This window comes from Thermobia domestica, chromosome 7 (genome assembly GCF_964235325.1).
Source record: "Thermobia domestica chromosome 7, izTheDome1.hap1.1, whole genome shotgun sequence".
Classification (NCBI taxonomy): Eukaryota; Metazoa; Arthropoda; class Insecta; order Zygentoma; family Lepismatidae; genus Thermobia; species Thermobia domestica.
In genome coordinates, this window is record NC_137460.1 from 56,261,105 (window position 1) to 56,277,836 (window position 16,732).

Here is a 16,732-nt window from a genome sequence, read left to right on the forward strand (position 1 = left end):
CTCGAACAGTGCTGCCAACCTACGCACCAAGAAAATTCCTCTTGTATTTACTGTGCTACAGAGAAAAATAGAAACTTTTAATCGTATTTTCCACATTTTTTGATCCTTCCCATACGCACTTCTGGGAAGCCACTTAAAGGCCTATATCATTAAAAGTAGATCTTGATATTATTTGTATCTCTGCGGCAATTACAGTCTCAGCTGGAGGTCTTTCTATGTGACAAAAGTACTTTAATTAAATCCAAAGATTGTTAGAGCGACCAAAATCATAAAATACAAAATATTTTATTACTCCTCTCCTAGTGAACCAATCAAGACAAAACTTTCAGCATATATTTATCACATTACAGGAAATGTATGTAATTTTTCTTTCTCGCCTAGAACCTAGCGTTGCCATATAAGAATAGCAAAAAAATCGGTAAAAGGGAAAATTTTGAGGGAAATTTTCAAAATTTCCCTCATTTACTTCCCTCTTGTGTGTATTACTGACAAGTAAATAACGTCACCTAAAAGCCTATACTATTGCAAATTGAACGAGGTATAACTGATAACTTTGCGACAATTACAGCTTGAGCTAGATGTATTTAAGAAAAATGTAGTGAATACGAAAGGAATATTCAAGATGGCGGCCATTGCGCAATAATGACCATGATTCAGAACATGTGACCAATAATTTTTTAAACACTAAAGATAGTAGAACTCGGTAAAACAAACAAACCTTCTGGCTCTCAAACTCCCAACAGGACTCTCCTAGCTGCCGGATTAAACACAGTTTTGACATGTGACAGGGTAAGAGTAAACAATGGTTGGGACAACAGTGTATAGTCGAATTAAAACATAGAAGCGTAGACATAAACACCAAGAAACACATTGAATCATAGATATATATGTATTAGTTACATGGAACTAAGGAAGCTATAAAATACCAAAGAGATTAGTGTCGAACGGAACTGCCAACAAAAGTTACATACTGTATGTCATACATGTTATAGTTACAAAATATGAAAATAGGAGAAATCAGTTCGTCAACATCCTTTACGAAGCACAAAAATGTTATGTGTGGGGCTACATGCGTACACAGTGGTCACATACGTACACAGACTTCCTTTCATCAAAATTGGAACATTGTTCATGAGACCATTCGTTACATATGATACAGGAAATCCACATTACACCGTTTGGGGTATCTGAAAACAATTTCCCACAGAATTGATAGGGCGTATTCATGTCGTCTGGTACAGATATATTTGACTGATGAGTTGTACTTTGTGGTTGACTTTGATGCGAATTACTTATTTCCTGTTTCTAGCCACATGGCATATACTCAACAACTCAGGCTGCGAAATTCTAAACGATAATGCAAACGGTTTGTTAGTAGTCTATGACCGCTAACTTCTGTCTTACCTTTGCAAATGTCTCAATGTTACATGTTGGCTCCTATATTTTATTTACTCAACTTCACCACAAGGTGCAAGAGTAAACATTCACGCTTGCTTCATACACTCTTGCCTCGCCTCAGGTATCATCCAATCATTGCCCTTCATCTCCCGTTTGAGCACTTTTTTTTTCTTGCGTACCACTGATAAGAAATACGAACCGATACAGCTTTTCCACGAAATATTTAAAGCCCTGTGTCTTCAACTGAAACTACATTACATACATACAGCGAGACGTACCTACGAATCTTTGACTGCTTTCCTTCTGCAACAAACTTTCCACTCTGCTGTTCTTCACACTGCACGCACACGGCTCCCGTCCTTTTCCGTTCTGATATGTGTCATGAGGAAGCAGTTTCCAACATTCGCTTGTTTACCGACATTGCCACATCTCCGCAAATAGTATTTTCACTCTTGCCCCGGCGTTCGCTCTTGCCCTGGTTACCCACATATTCTGATAAGGAATGTTAAAATTTTAAAAATAAGGTTTTCACAAATACCATATTTTACAAGTTGAGTCCACGCGTTAATTTTTGTATAACTTTTGAGGTACCTTTCAGGTTTGTCAGATATCATTTAACAAGACATCAATGAGAATTATTAACACAAATACGTAGGTGCAAGCAAACTTCATGGGCGACCCGACACCTCAACTCTCAAGATTGGCTCCCATTCTCTTTTGGGAGATGGGGGATGGTCAGCAGGGTTGCCAACCGTCCCGATTCTGTCCGGACTGTACCGATTTCTGACTTATTTGTTCCGCGTCCCGATCGGACAGTCATCGGGGAGCATATTGTCCCGATTTATCAATTTTCAAAGTTAATTACTGGACCAATTTTACAAAGGAATAACTTATTATTTTACACGCACAGTTTTATGTATAGAATAAATTTAACAAATATATGTTTTAATTTGACTCATGAAAAAATATTTAGCAGCTCGTCTTTAATTTATAGTTATTCCCTAATTGTTTTGAGTTGATAATCCAGCCGATTATGATGATAGTATCCATGCAGCTCTAAAAATATTCTTTTGCAACCTCTACATGAAAATGACTGCTACCACAGTGGCAGTAACACTAGCGCTCACTTCAGCGAATAGCCACCACGCTGACTATACCAGGTACCGGCCATCACGATAATTCAAAAAATTTTCCCCATGTAAAATAGCCCGGAAAGTGACAAAATTACCTTTGCTAAATTACCTACAACATTTTTGAATTCGATTCAGCTTCCCAAGAGTACGTTCTAACTTCTCCCCTTAACCATCCGTCCAAACCAAAAGTGGTTAAATATAACGGTCTCCGGCTTCAATCTTAACACCATAGAACAAAAATAGTAATGCATAGCGAATAATGGCTATCTGATATGAATTCAGCGTCCGAGGAACAGGTTCTAGTTTAGAACCAGTAGTTATAAATGTACTACTTCAAGTTGGAGTATTGAATTCCCATAGTTTGAAAGTCTACCATAATTTTACACCTTGAAAGGAAAGTTGCATGCCTTTTTAATTTTTTTTTATTGCCTCATGTAATATGTTTGCATGCCTTTTTCATGAATGAAAATTGGGAAGGGCTCCAGATTTCATTTCTTGAGAGAGAGTAGATAAATTTGGAGGGCTGTTATTTTCGTAAACCGAAAACAATCGTTTTATATTATTTGACCAATATTTGCAATGGACCTCTCCGTTTCCAATGTCTTCTTTACTCCGTGATTCATTCCAAAAGGTTTTTTTTTTCTTCTTGAACTTTTAGCTGTTTGTTGAGCAAATGTTTGCAATTGATTTTGTTATAGTCTTGTTAATGTTTGAACAACTCGGAACATGGTCCGAATCTTACAAATAGACATCAGGGAAGCGCTCATCCCTTTTGTCCCATTCTATCGTTGTCACTGATGGAAACAATCGTACAAGAGTCATGACTTACTATATAAAGGCAAGCATACACTACCGTATTTTTCCGACGTTACCATAAAATTTTAAGCGTTATGCATCGGGAATTTGGAAACAAGACGTAAAAATAACCGAGAACGACCCATATTAGTGTCCAATCCATAGTTTTTGGAGTGAACAGCCAAATTCATTTTCATGTGTATCCTAGGGAAGGAAGGGCTTAAATTATTTTTGATAAATTGATCATCTCCGTGCAAAGAACATACATTTCAATGAGCATTAGAGATGAAAAACAACAGATACCATGTTCTACATTATAATCAACGTGAATTTGTAGCTGTAAAAACAACTAAGAACACACAGGTTAAGTGAAGCATTCCCTGAACATCACTGTATAGCATATTTTAATAAAATCCGAGAAGAACGAATAAAGCGGTTATCTTGGTGCACGTGGTGATCGTACAGCATTTTTTTTAATGCTTACAAAAATATTTCTTTTTCTTGATTTTCTGTCAAGGTACATTCGTCGCATTATTATACAGGGTGTCTGGAATGGGACTGGCGGTTTTAAAAAGTGTATAGTTTTAATATGGTCGGAGATAAAGAAGAGTAAAAAACATTCGTATTTAAGGAAAACTCAAAAAGTTTTGTTCAGCAAATTTTCATACTTGAATAACTAACGGTGACGGCGCTAATATCGCCGATAAACAGAAATGGCGTCGGCAGCCGAAAAGACGCAATGCGTGTGTGGTTTGCAGAGACAAAAAGTGTTGTTCAAGTTCAACGAAACTTTCGACGTGTTTACCACAATGATCCTCCATCACGCAACAGCATCCAGGCGTGCAAGGATCAATTTTCATCAACGAGGAGTGTAGTGAAACAACACAGCGGTGGTAAATCGCGTGTGTCAGAAGAAAATGTGGAAGCAAGAGAGTATTTCTCACGTAGCCCGAGGAACTCAATTCGCGCAGCGAGCAGGTAATTGGCAATTCTAAAATCAACAGTACATGATGTGGTACACAAACGATTACGTTTCCTCGCGTATAAGGTGCAATTGTTGAAAGAAATTAAACCCAACTATAAGCTACAGAGAGCAGCATTTGCTACTAAAATTCTGGACAGGATTGATTATGACCACAATTTCCTATTGAACGTTGTTTTCTCTGATGAGGCAACTTTTCACTTGTCTGGCTGTGTTAACAGACACAATGTTAGAATATGGGGATCTGAGAATCCGCATGCATACATAGAACATTTTAGCGACAGTCCCAAATTGAATGTTCGGTGTGCTTTAACACATAACGCAGTTATAGGCCCCTTCTTTTTCAAAGAACAAACCATAACAGGAAATGTGTTCTTAAACATGCTTCAACACTTTGCTGTTCCCCAGTTACAACATTTGCAACCTCAAGTTATATTCCAATTGGATGGTGTCCCGCCACATTGGAGCCTAATGGTGAGGGAGTACCTTGATACTGAATTTCCTGGTCGTTGGATAGGTCGTGATGAGCCAATTAGGTGGCCTCCATGCTCTCCTGATGTTACCCTCCTGGACTTCTTCCTGTAGGACTAAGTGAAAGACCTTGTGTATTCTGGTGAAAAGATGCGCAACCTTGATGAACTGAAGAACCAAATTAGGAATGCGATTGCTTCAGTAACATCTCAGATGTTACAGAATATGTGGGCAGAGATTGAGTTCAGGCTAGATATTGTAAGAGTTACAAATGGAGCTCACATGGCGTTACACTGAGTTTGAATGACTTGTAAGTAAGACCAAATTAACTTTTTGAGTTCTCCTTTGAAATGCATGTTTTTTTTCTGTATCTCTGATCATATTAAAACTATATACTTTTAAAAACTGTCAGTCCCATTCCGGACACCCTGTATAATTTAAACCCCTTTCCCCCTTACCGCATGCCGTGCCATATATGGTACATCCCCTTTTCTTCACTTTAGCTTTTGTGTAATTTATCAAAGGCGCCAAATGACTGTTTCGTCTACTGTGTGAGATATTGACGTATATGAATAAAATATTTTGGTGTCATCTGACATGTTCGTTGTGAGTTGTATTAGGCGGGGAAACGTTGACATGTGGTTTTTGTGAAGCAGTTGATTTTTTCAGTGAAAATATTTTTTTGGGGGGCGAAACATTGTGCGTACTTTTCCAAACAAAAAATATTACATTCAAGATAAGTACTTTGAGATGTATTTCCAACAATACGATGTCCATTTTGTATGTTCGTATTGGAGGAATATGAAAAAAAAAGTATGTGCCATATATGTAACACCATAGGTTTACAGGTACTTTTATGTTCTTGAAGTGTGGAAGTGACCACTAAACGGCGTGACAAACATCTTGGCATTTGAAAGCGGCGCTCCAAGTTCCCTTTAAATGCTGCTAGCAAATGAGAGTCCAGCGGTATTGCCACGTTTATTTTGTACACATCCACGTCTATCCTCTGGCACCTGATCGTGCTGTAGTTCGTCTGCTTAGCCATAGCCACACCCCTTAGCGTTCGGCAACGTCGCGTCAGAACTTGCGTTTTATTCGTTTAGCTGAAATGCCAAGATGCTTGTCACAGGCTTTAGTATAGTCGCTCTGCAATTGTGTTACGGCAATTGATCCAGGGACTTTTTTAAAAAAATGATGGACGTTCATTAGTAGCTGTTAGAGAACTTCCAAATGGTGAAGATAGTGAATTATCAGATATATCCGAAGATGAATCAGCACTAGATGAAAGAAATACCAATATTTTGTTATCGGACTTGGATGAAGATAATTTTTATCCTTCCCCTGAGAGAATCGTCATACTCAATTCAGATGATGCAATGAATTCAGATGTTGATGATGTCCCTCTGTGTCTCATAAATAATTCTCAGAATAGGAGGTCTAAGTCATCGAGCGAAAAACATCAAGAAAAGTCCCAAGATGTAAAATTTCAAGGACCTCAGGACTTACCTGAATAAATAAAACAGCTATCAACGCCTATTGAATATTTCAAGTACTTTTATTTTATTTTTTTAACCGATGAGATTCTTCACTACGTAGTTACCAGTCAAACCTATATTCAACGCAAGTTCAACCAACAAAATCATTTTTTTGTGTGTGACTATAAATAAACTTGTACAGCTTATTGTGTGGTTTTCTACATGTCAATTATTCAACTTGCAGCTACTAGACATTACTGGAACGGAAGGCTTGGTCATGATGCGGTAAATCAGATGAGTTGTGATCGGTTTGAAGAGATCAAACAATTTATTCACTTCAATGCCAATTCAACTTTTATTCCTGCAGGAGAATTTGCCCATGACCAGTGGCGTATTTACGATTTTGTTTCGGGAGGGGCTTTGCTAACTTTCGGGGGGGGGGGCTTTGCCTGGAAATTTGAAAATTCTGTAAGATATTTCATTTACTTTACTATACTAAGTAAGATTTCAGTGAGGGCTTAAGCCCGGAAGCCACCCCCTAAATACGCCCCTGCCCATGACATACTTCATAAGATTAGACCTTTGCTTGAACAGATACGAGAACGTCTGAGAGAAGTCTCCAAAGAAGAATTCTTGGCAGTAGATGAGCAAATCACTTCCATAAAGTGTAGATCATCAATAAAACAATATAACGCAAAGAAACCTCATAAATGGGGTTATAAAGCATTTGTTCTAACTGAAATTCCAGGTTCCAGTTATGTTTTCGAAATATTTACTGGGGCTCGAAGTAATGTTGTTCCTACTGCAGCTGCAGACTTGGGCGATAGTAGTAACGTTGATATTTGGTCGACTCAGTCTGTACCTCGAAATATAATCCACAAAATATTCTTCGAAATTGGTTTACAAGTGTACCCTTTGAATTGTATCCCTGCGCACTTGTAGGAAAGTTTACCTTACTGCATAGTGTACCATATATGGCACTTAGTTATTTCTCGTCGGAATTAAGTGAAAAATCTAACATCCAAGTTTTAATTCATTTTTCAAGTACCCATATGAGGATTTTCAACACTGATTTTCCTTTCGCTAAAAGAAAAAAAAATCATGCGCAAAGGGGTTAAGAGTAGGGTTTTCGAAAAATCTGAAACACGTATTCCAATATTTGTAGTTAAGAGTTTAAGTACCGGATTTCTTACCTCTAATTTAAGAGAATTCTTATGTTTGGTATTTTCTGACAAATTAGTGACAAATTTTAATATTATAGAAACGGTCTCGCATAACATTTTGTTCAAGTCACTAAGATCTATCAATCGATATATACAAGGCACGCTCGGTAGTTCAACGCCTATGGGGCCAGTAAGATGTTGAACTACCGGAAATGTTGAACTACTAGATATATTTGTAAAAAAACGTGGGGACGGTTACATTGAGTGTAAATACAACGTTATTGTATGTACTGTACTTAAAAACGTATTTACTGGTAAAAATTTAAGTCAAACTTAGAATCTCATATTTCCATAAAAATCATATACGATACACTTTTAAACAATTACTATAGCTTCATCATTACAGTACGAGCGTACGTATATGTAACCTCAATTATCTTGAATGAAAAAATCATTTTTTTCTTTCTTGAAATCTTCCACATTACATTTTCCTCCAATTTACACAAAGTGACCAAAGTACTGGCTGCGGCCGAATCTCAAAACCGCTGAAGTACAGACCAATCATCTGGTTATTTTGCCAAATGTTAAACTACCGAATATGCTGGCTGCGAAACTGCTGAACCGTATAGCGGGGTCAGGAAAACACGCAGAAATGTTGAACTACTGGGCTTATTGAAGTACCGAATGTTGAACTATTGAGCGCGCCCTGTACACGCATAGCCTTTGGATATTTTTTCGTTAAAAGCTATTACTGTTGTAGAACATGTAAAATATTTGAAAAGTATATTGGAATCCTTTCCTCTCCCTTAAGATCTGTATTTGAATCTAAATGAAATTAATAATAATAATAATAATAATAATAATAATAATAATAATAATAATAATAATAATAAACTAGTTCTATCCAATAGTTAGTAATTTTCAAAAATTCATTTCAACGGCGCAGCTTTGATTGTTTATGAAATACTTAAACCCCTGTTTCTCCACTATTTTCTAATTTTCACTCTTTTATAAATACGAATTGGAAATATCAAAATATAGAAATTATTATCTATCCCTGTAAAAATGGAATTTTGAGAAGTGTTTGGAGATGTTTCAACTTACTTTTTAATAACAAGTATATATACAGGGTGTTTCACAATAACATCGACAACGTTGGGAGATGGTTCCTGACATCAAGATAAGACAAAAAGTATAGACCAACCTGGGTGCACAAATGCTACCTTTCGGAGTTATAGGCTGCCGAAAACATATTAAAAAAAATAAAATTCAAAGGTCCATAGCTCCAAAACTGTGGGACCTACCGTAGTCGGGTCAAGACTTCACTTAGCAACTAATATGCGTCCTTCCCAAAAAATCCATGTTTCAGAATCCTAAGGTACTCACGCAACAATTTTTAAAGAGGGAGTTTGGATATGGTCATATAATTTGAAGTATTCACCAGCTATCTCTATAAAAATTTTTGCGGAAGTATCGCAGGATTGTGGAACATGGATGTTTGGAGAGAACACATACTAGTTCCTAAGTAAAGTCTTGACCCGACTACGGTAAGTCCCCTAGTTTTGAGGCTATAGATCTTTAAAATTCATTTTTTAATGTTTTCGGCAACCTATAACTCCTAAAGGAGTTATACAAACATTTATAAAGTAGTATATTTATACATACAATTCCTTGTAGATACGTGAAGTTCAAATAATATAGATCGTGATATATACTTTTAAAAATGTCCTTAATATCTAAAAGAAAATGCATATGTTGGATTTATGGAGTTTATAATCTCTTTGAGCACCGAGGCTATATGAAACATGGACCTGCAAGTTAATATGAGAATTCGACCGACATCAACTTCTACTATAAATCGAACCCGGGGCATCCACGCCAAAGACACATAAGCTAACCACATCACAATACACTGAAATAGTGGTGTCGTCTTTTCCTTTCAGTTACCGTGGTGATTGTAATGTTTATATATATATATATATATATATATATATATATATATATATATATATATATATATATATATATACAAACGTGTAAAGCGAATGGTGTCCTAATAATACAAACAAGGACAACGACTGTAAATTTATTTATGATTATAAAATGTTTTAACGACTAACAAAGTTGGTGGGAAAGGGTACAGATTTAGAATATGGAGATAGGTTTAGGAAACTACGAATAAAATTTTAAAAAATCATGAAGGACTAATATCTGATTAACTTATTTCAAAAAGTGCCACATCTCTAGGTGATAAAGTAGAAATCAAATAATTAGTGTAAACGTCATTATCATGTAATCCACCTTAAGAAGCAATTATGCACAATATAAAACTCCAAATGTTCAGATTGATAAACTGTCGGCATAAGGAAAACTGTAAAAATATATTAAAAGAAAAAAATCTTTTAGAACAATGTTTATTCTATTGAGACATTTCCTTTTCTTGTGTCCGCTCTTGATAATGGAAGTGCACATTATTAATGTCTACAATATTACAAACGAAAGAGGAAAAACGCAAGCGTTCGGAAATTTTCCATTCGGGGCCTTCAATGGATATAAGCAGTGGTAGAAGTGAGACGGTATGCGGTGGTATTCCATACCTTCTCTGGTTTTTCAGTGATCAAGACATACCATCACAGGAGAGTAGATGATAAATACCTTTAATAAATCCATTTTTATACAGAGTAATTGATGAATAGCTTTACACGTAAAAAGAGTTTATTTCTTATGTAAAAATAATTTCTAAGTTGACAACATCGACATTTTTTGTTACCTTTTTCCTACCTTTCCTAAAGTAAGATGTCTTCAAAGAAGTTCATCTAATTTATATTTTGGTGTGTCATATTGAATTGTTTCTTCCGTACGTATACATTCGTTCTTGCCTTAATTCATATAAATATCTTGTTTTGAGCATGAGCGGATTTAGGGGTTGTCTGCTGTGGGGGCGATTCTTCCTGGGGTTTGGAATACCCTCAGTGGAGTGGGGGATCCGAGAGCTTCCCATAGGAAATTGTTCATATAAAAAGTCGGTTTTTAAGCACTTTCGTGTATAATTCTCTATAATACAACATAAGGTGTTATATTTTTTTCAGAAACTTGTTTGCGAGGGATCAAAATCTCTCCATGCCCCCCCCCCCCGTAACTAAAGAGAATTTCTCTAGTGGTTGTCAGTCATTATGTAAATAGAAATGCAGTCTTTCAGACAACATACCCTCACTGTATTTCAACATTTAGATAGTCGGTATGTCGAGTTAAAATCGTAATAAAACATACCACCTCTGCTATTTTTCCACTTCGAACACTGGATATGACAGATCTTTTCTTATATTCCCTGTCAACTTAAAAATAAAAAATAAAAAATAACAAAAATAGAAACAGTACAATAAAAAATCATCCAATTATGGATGGTTCAGCAGTTCAGCATATATTCTAAACAACTGTTTAACATTAATCCTGTTCACGTATGCAATGTTATGATACATATATTAATGACTGAAAATTTTTCCGGAATTATTTAAGGTTAATATCTAATCATGAATAAGATGAGCACGTTTGTTTTCTCTTTTTTGTTTCCTATACCTTCTTTTTTTATTTTGTTTAATGGCATTGATTAGAAATATTTAAAAAGAAACATAAATATTTCATTCAATCTAATGCTTGCAATTCCGAAATATTTAATCACTGTTTCCGCTTTGCATTTAGGTCTTATAGGTATTTAGGCTACTTGCTATTCAGAAAATAAAATGGCGATCACCATGGCAACGAAAAGGATGTCACGTCACACTATTTCAGTCTATACACTGTTTTGAGTTGTAACAGTTGTTTGGTGACGAAGCTTGCATGACGCATTGGAAGCTTGCAACTCGATAAGGATGGAAAGAATGTATACACTATGTTCTACGCTTGTACATAGCCGCCTCCTTAGCTCAGTGGTTAGAGCACTGGTCTTGTAAACCAGGGGTCGTGAGTTCGATCCTCACAGGGGGCTTTTTTTTCCTTTTTTTTCAATATGAATTTAAATCAGTTATAATTTATAATTTAACTTTACCACCAAACTTAAGATAACGTCAAAGTGGGAAATAAGAAACCTAAAATTCCACATGTAACTTCCAACATATAATTCCCTCTGGATATCACTCTGGAATTATTATTTAAATAATTCATATTTTTCTGACCAGAGCATGCATTTCTTTATTAAAAATAAATTATTTCGTAACAGTTTCCTTAACGTATATGTATGAACATACATACATAATGCCTGCGGAAGACAACATTACGTTATGGAAACTGTTACGACATAATTTATTTTTATTCAAGAAATGCATATTCTAGCCAGAAAAAATATTAATTATCTAAAAATTCCAATATGTTTTAAGCCCAAGATTGATCCTTGACCACGGTGCCGCTTTTTTGCGGGGAAAGGGGGGAGACGAGGTGAATTACACCCTAAGATAAGCTTCCCTCCCATGATCTAGATCTAGATACATTTTTACTTGGATATCCGATAACGAAACACAAACTACATAAACCCTTTCACCAAAGTTATACAAAATCGACACAACTGTTCTTAAGCAGAGCCAAGACCCATGCAAACTTCTACTACGGTACAGAAAGTAACACGTATAATAATATTAATCTATAGTCTAGTGTGAAGGAGTGGAAGTGGGTGATTAATCAGACTATGCGAGAGAATATTCCTTTGCTCATGGATGCAAGAAATAAGAAAGAATGTTTAGAAATACTGTACGTATCCTAAGAGGAGTAATTGGGTATAGGTCTCTTTTGTGCCAAGAATAGAGTTTTTTTTTTTTTTTTTTTTTTTTTTTTTTTTTTTTTTACAAATCTCTGAGGTTAGAAAGATTAAACTGGCCGTATAAATTTCATCTGCTTAATTTCAGGCCCTTATGAAATACACTATTGTTTCCCCTCTCTCCTTCCTTTGGATACGCATTTTAATGAAATTGACATGGCAAAATCTTAGTTCGAGGTAAGTCCTAATTGTGTTCAAAAATTCATTTCAAATGGTTCAGACGTCTTCCTGTTACGATATAACAAGGTCGATTTCATTTATTATTATATAATTTAACCCCCTTTCCTACTTAGAAGTGGAATTTTCGAAAAATCTGAAACTCTTATTATAATATTTCTAGTTAAGCGTTTAAGTATCTACTAAATTTCTTACCTCTAATTTAAGAGAATTCTTACCCTTGATATTTTCTGAGAAAATAATGAGAAATTTGAATAGTATAGAATGTGCCTTCCTTTCCCCCATTAGGTGTTGAATATTCAAAAATACTGGAAAACGTACTCAGTTATTTTTAATGATAAATGTATATCAAGAGTTTCATTTTTCTAATTTCAGGGATTCGTTAAATACTGTACTCTATTCTTGGTACAAAAATGACCTTTTCCCAGTTACTGCTCTTAGGATGTTTATTTCGAAATATCCTTTCTTACCTCTTGCTTATCCGAGAAAAGAAATATTCTCTCTCGCAGTATTGCCAGTCACCCACTAACTGGTCTTTCATACAAGACCAGGCCCATAACCAGACACAGAAGTTTGGGGGGATATGAATAAGATAAAGGGACAAAGTCATTAAAAATTTTCTTACAAATATCTAAATTGTGATTTTAGTATTAATCATAGCATTTTGTATTGAGGTCTGGAGGGGCCATGAAAAGTTTAGCGGAGGCCAGCCCCCCTGGCTCCCCTCTAGTTGTGAGCCTGTACAAGACTATGGATTACTATTATACCTATTATCTTCTGTACTATTGCACAAGTCTGTGTGGGTCTTTGTTAACCTCATGGTCAGTTGTGCCTCTTTGGATAACTTTAGAGGGGGATTATGTTGTGTGTGTTTCGTTATCAGATATTCAAATAAAAATATATATGTATAAAGATCATGGGGGGCAAACATATATCTTAGGATGATACATTCATCTCTCCTCCCCTCCCCCCCAAAAAAAAGCGGCACCGTGTTCAAGAGTCAGCCTTGGGCTTAAAACATATTGGAATTTTAGATTTCTTATTTCCCACTTTGACGTTATCTTAGGTTTGGTGAAGAAATTAAATCATTAGAGTAACTTATTTTTATTCATATTGAATAAAAAAGAGAACGAAAGCCCCCTGTGAGGATCGAACTCACGACCCCTGGTTTACAAGACCAGTGCTCTAACCACTGAGCTAAGGAGGCGGTTATAAGCAAACTCCGTTCATATACATTGTTTTCGTTCCTATTGAATTGGATGTGCGTCATGCAAACTTCATCATACAGCTGTTACAACTCAATATATTGCGATAGGGTAGGGCTTCTGAACAGCATATACAGAACATGTAATACCTACTTATTTCATTAATATATATACATATATAATAGCAATTTGTGTTTGGTGCCACTTTGTGGTCAAGTAGCTAGCACGCTATGATAATTTCTTTAACGTTTCGTGGTTATGTACTAGTACACCTTGTCTCAAAAAGGTTGAGCGCATTCTTTATTGCTGTTTCGAGGCAAAAAATTTCTAAGTCCAACTTCGGGTATCTTCGGGAAAAAGTAAACCAGGTTCGAACCTCGAAGCCAACCTTTGCAATCGGGAAAAATCTTGCAGATGTGTTTTTCTTCTTTTAAATATAATAAGACTTGTTACCAATTATATAAAAAAAAGCAACATTGATTGAAATACTTAATTATACAATATTTCGAAACTGTATTAATGCCAGCACATGCTTGTGTCATTTTGCTCTCCATACTTAATGGAATATTTAGATACGTAAACGAATCTTTCCATATGTAAAAGAATGGTGAAAGTTAAGACATAGAACATTATTCTCTCCTGAGTACTAAAATAAAAGTCAAAGTAGAACAAAAACAGCGTTTGCAGTGGATATGAATGTAATTATTATCTTAAATACCCTTATATATATCGCTAGAACTATTACTCGTGGAGCGATTGTGTTAGTTCAGTGGTACGCCCTTGGATTTCAAATCGTAAGGTCGAGGGTTCGATTCCCATCTAAGTCAATGTTTTTTATGAAATTCTATTTTCCGCAATGCATGAAAATTATATAAAATAATTACATTAAATTACGTCAGTTGTATATATATATAACATACAATCATTGCAGAACAAAGTGATTATTATGTTTAAAATATAACAGGTGTTCACAGTACGTTGGTTTTCTATGATATATGTGAATGTTAAATACAAATTAAGAAAATAATATCATCGCAATGAATAAATTATGTAGTGTATTTATTCGGAGCTATTTGTCATCGGAAGTTACTTCTGAATTTTCTCATTACAGGAAGTGATTTACGCTTTCTGAAAGGTAAAGAGACTACTCGGGTATAAACAGAAATTATTATACAAACTCCAATCTTCGTTACAGACACAAAACTCCCGATCCCCAAAACTATGTAAACAGGAAAGTTACGAACACGAAGTCATGTCTAAGAGACTTATTTATACTCGAGAAGGAAGGCAGAATAGGATTTCCTTCCAAAGGATTTCAGTTCAATAATCTGCAAGGCTTTTGTATATGGATGTGGTCCCTTTCTCCCCGCCAATATATATAAAGTAAAAGCGATCGATATTAGTGTCGAATCCATAGTTCTCGTTGTTGCAGAAATTAATAATTACAACTCCGAAAGCGTTAAAGTCCAAATTTAACTCTCATCGTAAAGCTCCTTTGTGGTGAAGCGTATAGCGTACACGCTTTCGGTGTGGGAGACCCAGATTCGGCCCCCAGCGAGAGCTCATGTAGTTCGCGTTAATTAGTAGGTCTACGTCTCATATAGCCTCACTGCTAACGGGACGTTAAACTCAAAATCAATTCAATTGATTCAAAACCCATTATTATGGCGGGCGATAAAGGATGAAAAATAAAATGTCTCAAGTGACAGAGATCAGTGTCAAATCCATAGTTTGAGTTCGTGACACTGTTACAAACACAATGTCATTTAATGCCACGTTTTGGTATGAGCGACTATGCTTCCTGGATTTTGAATTTACAGGAGCAACATCAAAAGCATTGCTCACACAGCTCTAAATGTTTTGATGTATGTATATGTGTATATTCCAGCGAAACTCCGGAATGTCTGGAGCAACTTTTACCTAACATGGGAGACATATTACTTTCAATCTAAGGAAAAAAAAAAATATTGTGGAATTCAGATACCTCAAGGGATTGAAGTTCGGAAGAGTGGCATGTAAAAATAGTGTAAAATGACTGATTGTAGAGTGTATCCATTGTTTTCTCGGTCGTTGAGATGAGTAGTGAGGCACTCAATGGCGTTATATTCAAATTCATCCCCATCTTTACAGGATGAGGGGCTTGGAGATATGATTAATAAAATGTAAAAACTTACTTAAATATTTGTCGAAGTAATAGTTTTCTGGGGTCGCGAAAGCGTTTCTAATAACTTTGGAATGTAGTTTGTAACCACTTCAAGATGGGCTCTTTAATCATATCAATTTCTCACCTTAAGAAGAAATTACCATCTCAACTAGTATATGTATCAAGCTAGCCTTCGCAATCGAGAAAAATTGTGTAGATGTATGTTTCGTCTTTTAAATGATATACTAAATGTAAAATCAGAGATTGAGTTGGTCGGTGAGTCAAATGGGTCAAGATTTATGAGTGGGTCAGTGGATTGTAGGTCAGCAAGGCGTAACCCACTGCGAAACACCATCACTCTGACTCACACTGACCCATTGACCCACCAACCCATTCTGCTCAGTGCCTTCTAGATAGCATTTTCTGAACACTGGCAACTTTGTCTACGTTTTACTTTCAAGACCTCCATTTTTCTTCTTTTTTTCATTTGGTTGTAATGAAGAAAGAAGTTCAGGCTCTTTTGGATTTTGATATTTCCAGTTGTAACAATGGCAATAGGACTTACTGCTTGGCTTTTGAGATGCAGGCTATGAGTTCTTAGAGGAGCTAACTACTGGAAAAAATTGGTTTATTACAAATATAACCTCTTATGTCAGTAGAGAGGATGGCGTAAATAATGGATCAAACTTAATGACGATGTATTTTAGTGGGTCGGAGTTGGTCACAATGGTTCAGAGTTGTTTATATTTGGTGGTGGGTCAGAGTGGGTCATGGTTTGTGAATGGGTCACGTTGGGTGTTGAGTCATTGTAGGTCACGATGTGTAGTGGGTCAGTATTTTGTGGATCAAAGTTTCATTGACCCACACCATCTCTTGTCAACATTGCACTAAAGAGGAGAGTTTCCGAATGTTCGCGTCGGCGATTTTCTCAAATTTTGCACATAGATAGTACCCCACCAGAAAGCAATAAATCTCGAAACGGT

At 35.9% G+C, this 16,732-nt stretch overlaps 2 non-coding genes across 2 annotated transcripts; one reads left to right on the forward strand and one right to left on the reverse strand.

Annotated features, from left to right (window-relative positions):
• The first annotated feature begins 11,329 nt into the window (after nt 1–11,329).
• TRNAT-UGU (transfer RNA threonine (anticodon UGU)) lies at nt 11,330–11,402 on the forward strand. The gene has a single exon. It is a non-coding gene; the product is annotated as a tRNA-Thr (tRNA).
• Nucleotides 11,403–13,535: 2,133 nt separating this feature from the next.
• On the reverse strand, nt 13,536–13,608 carry TRNAT-UGU (transfer RNA threonine (anticodon UGU)). Its single transcript has one exon. It is a non-coding gene; the product is annotated as a tRNA-Thr (tRNA).
• Nucleotides 13,609–16,732: the final 3,124 nt, after the last annotated feature.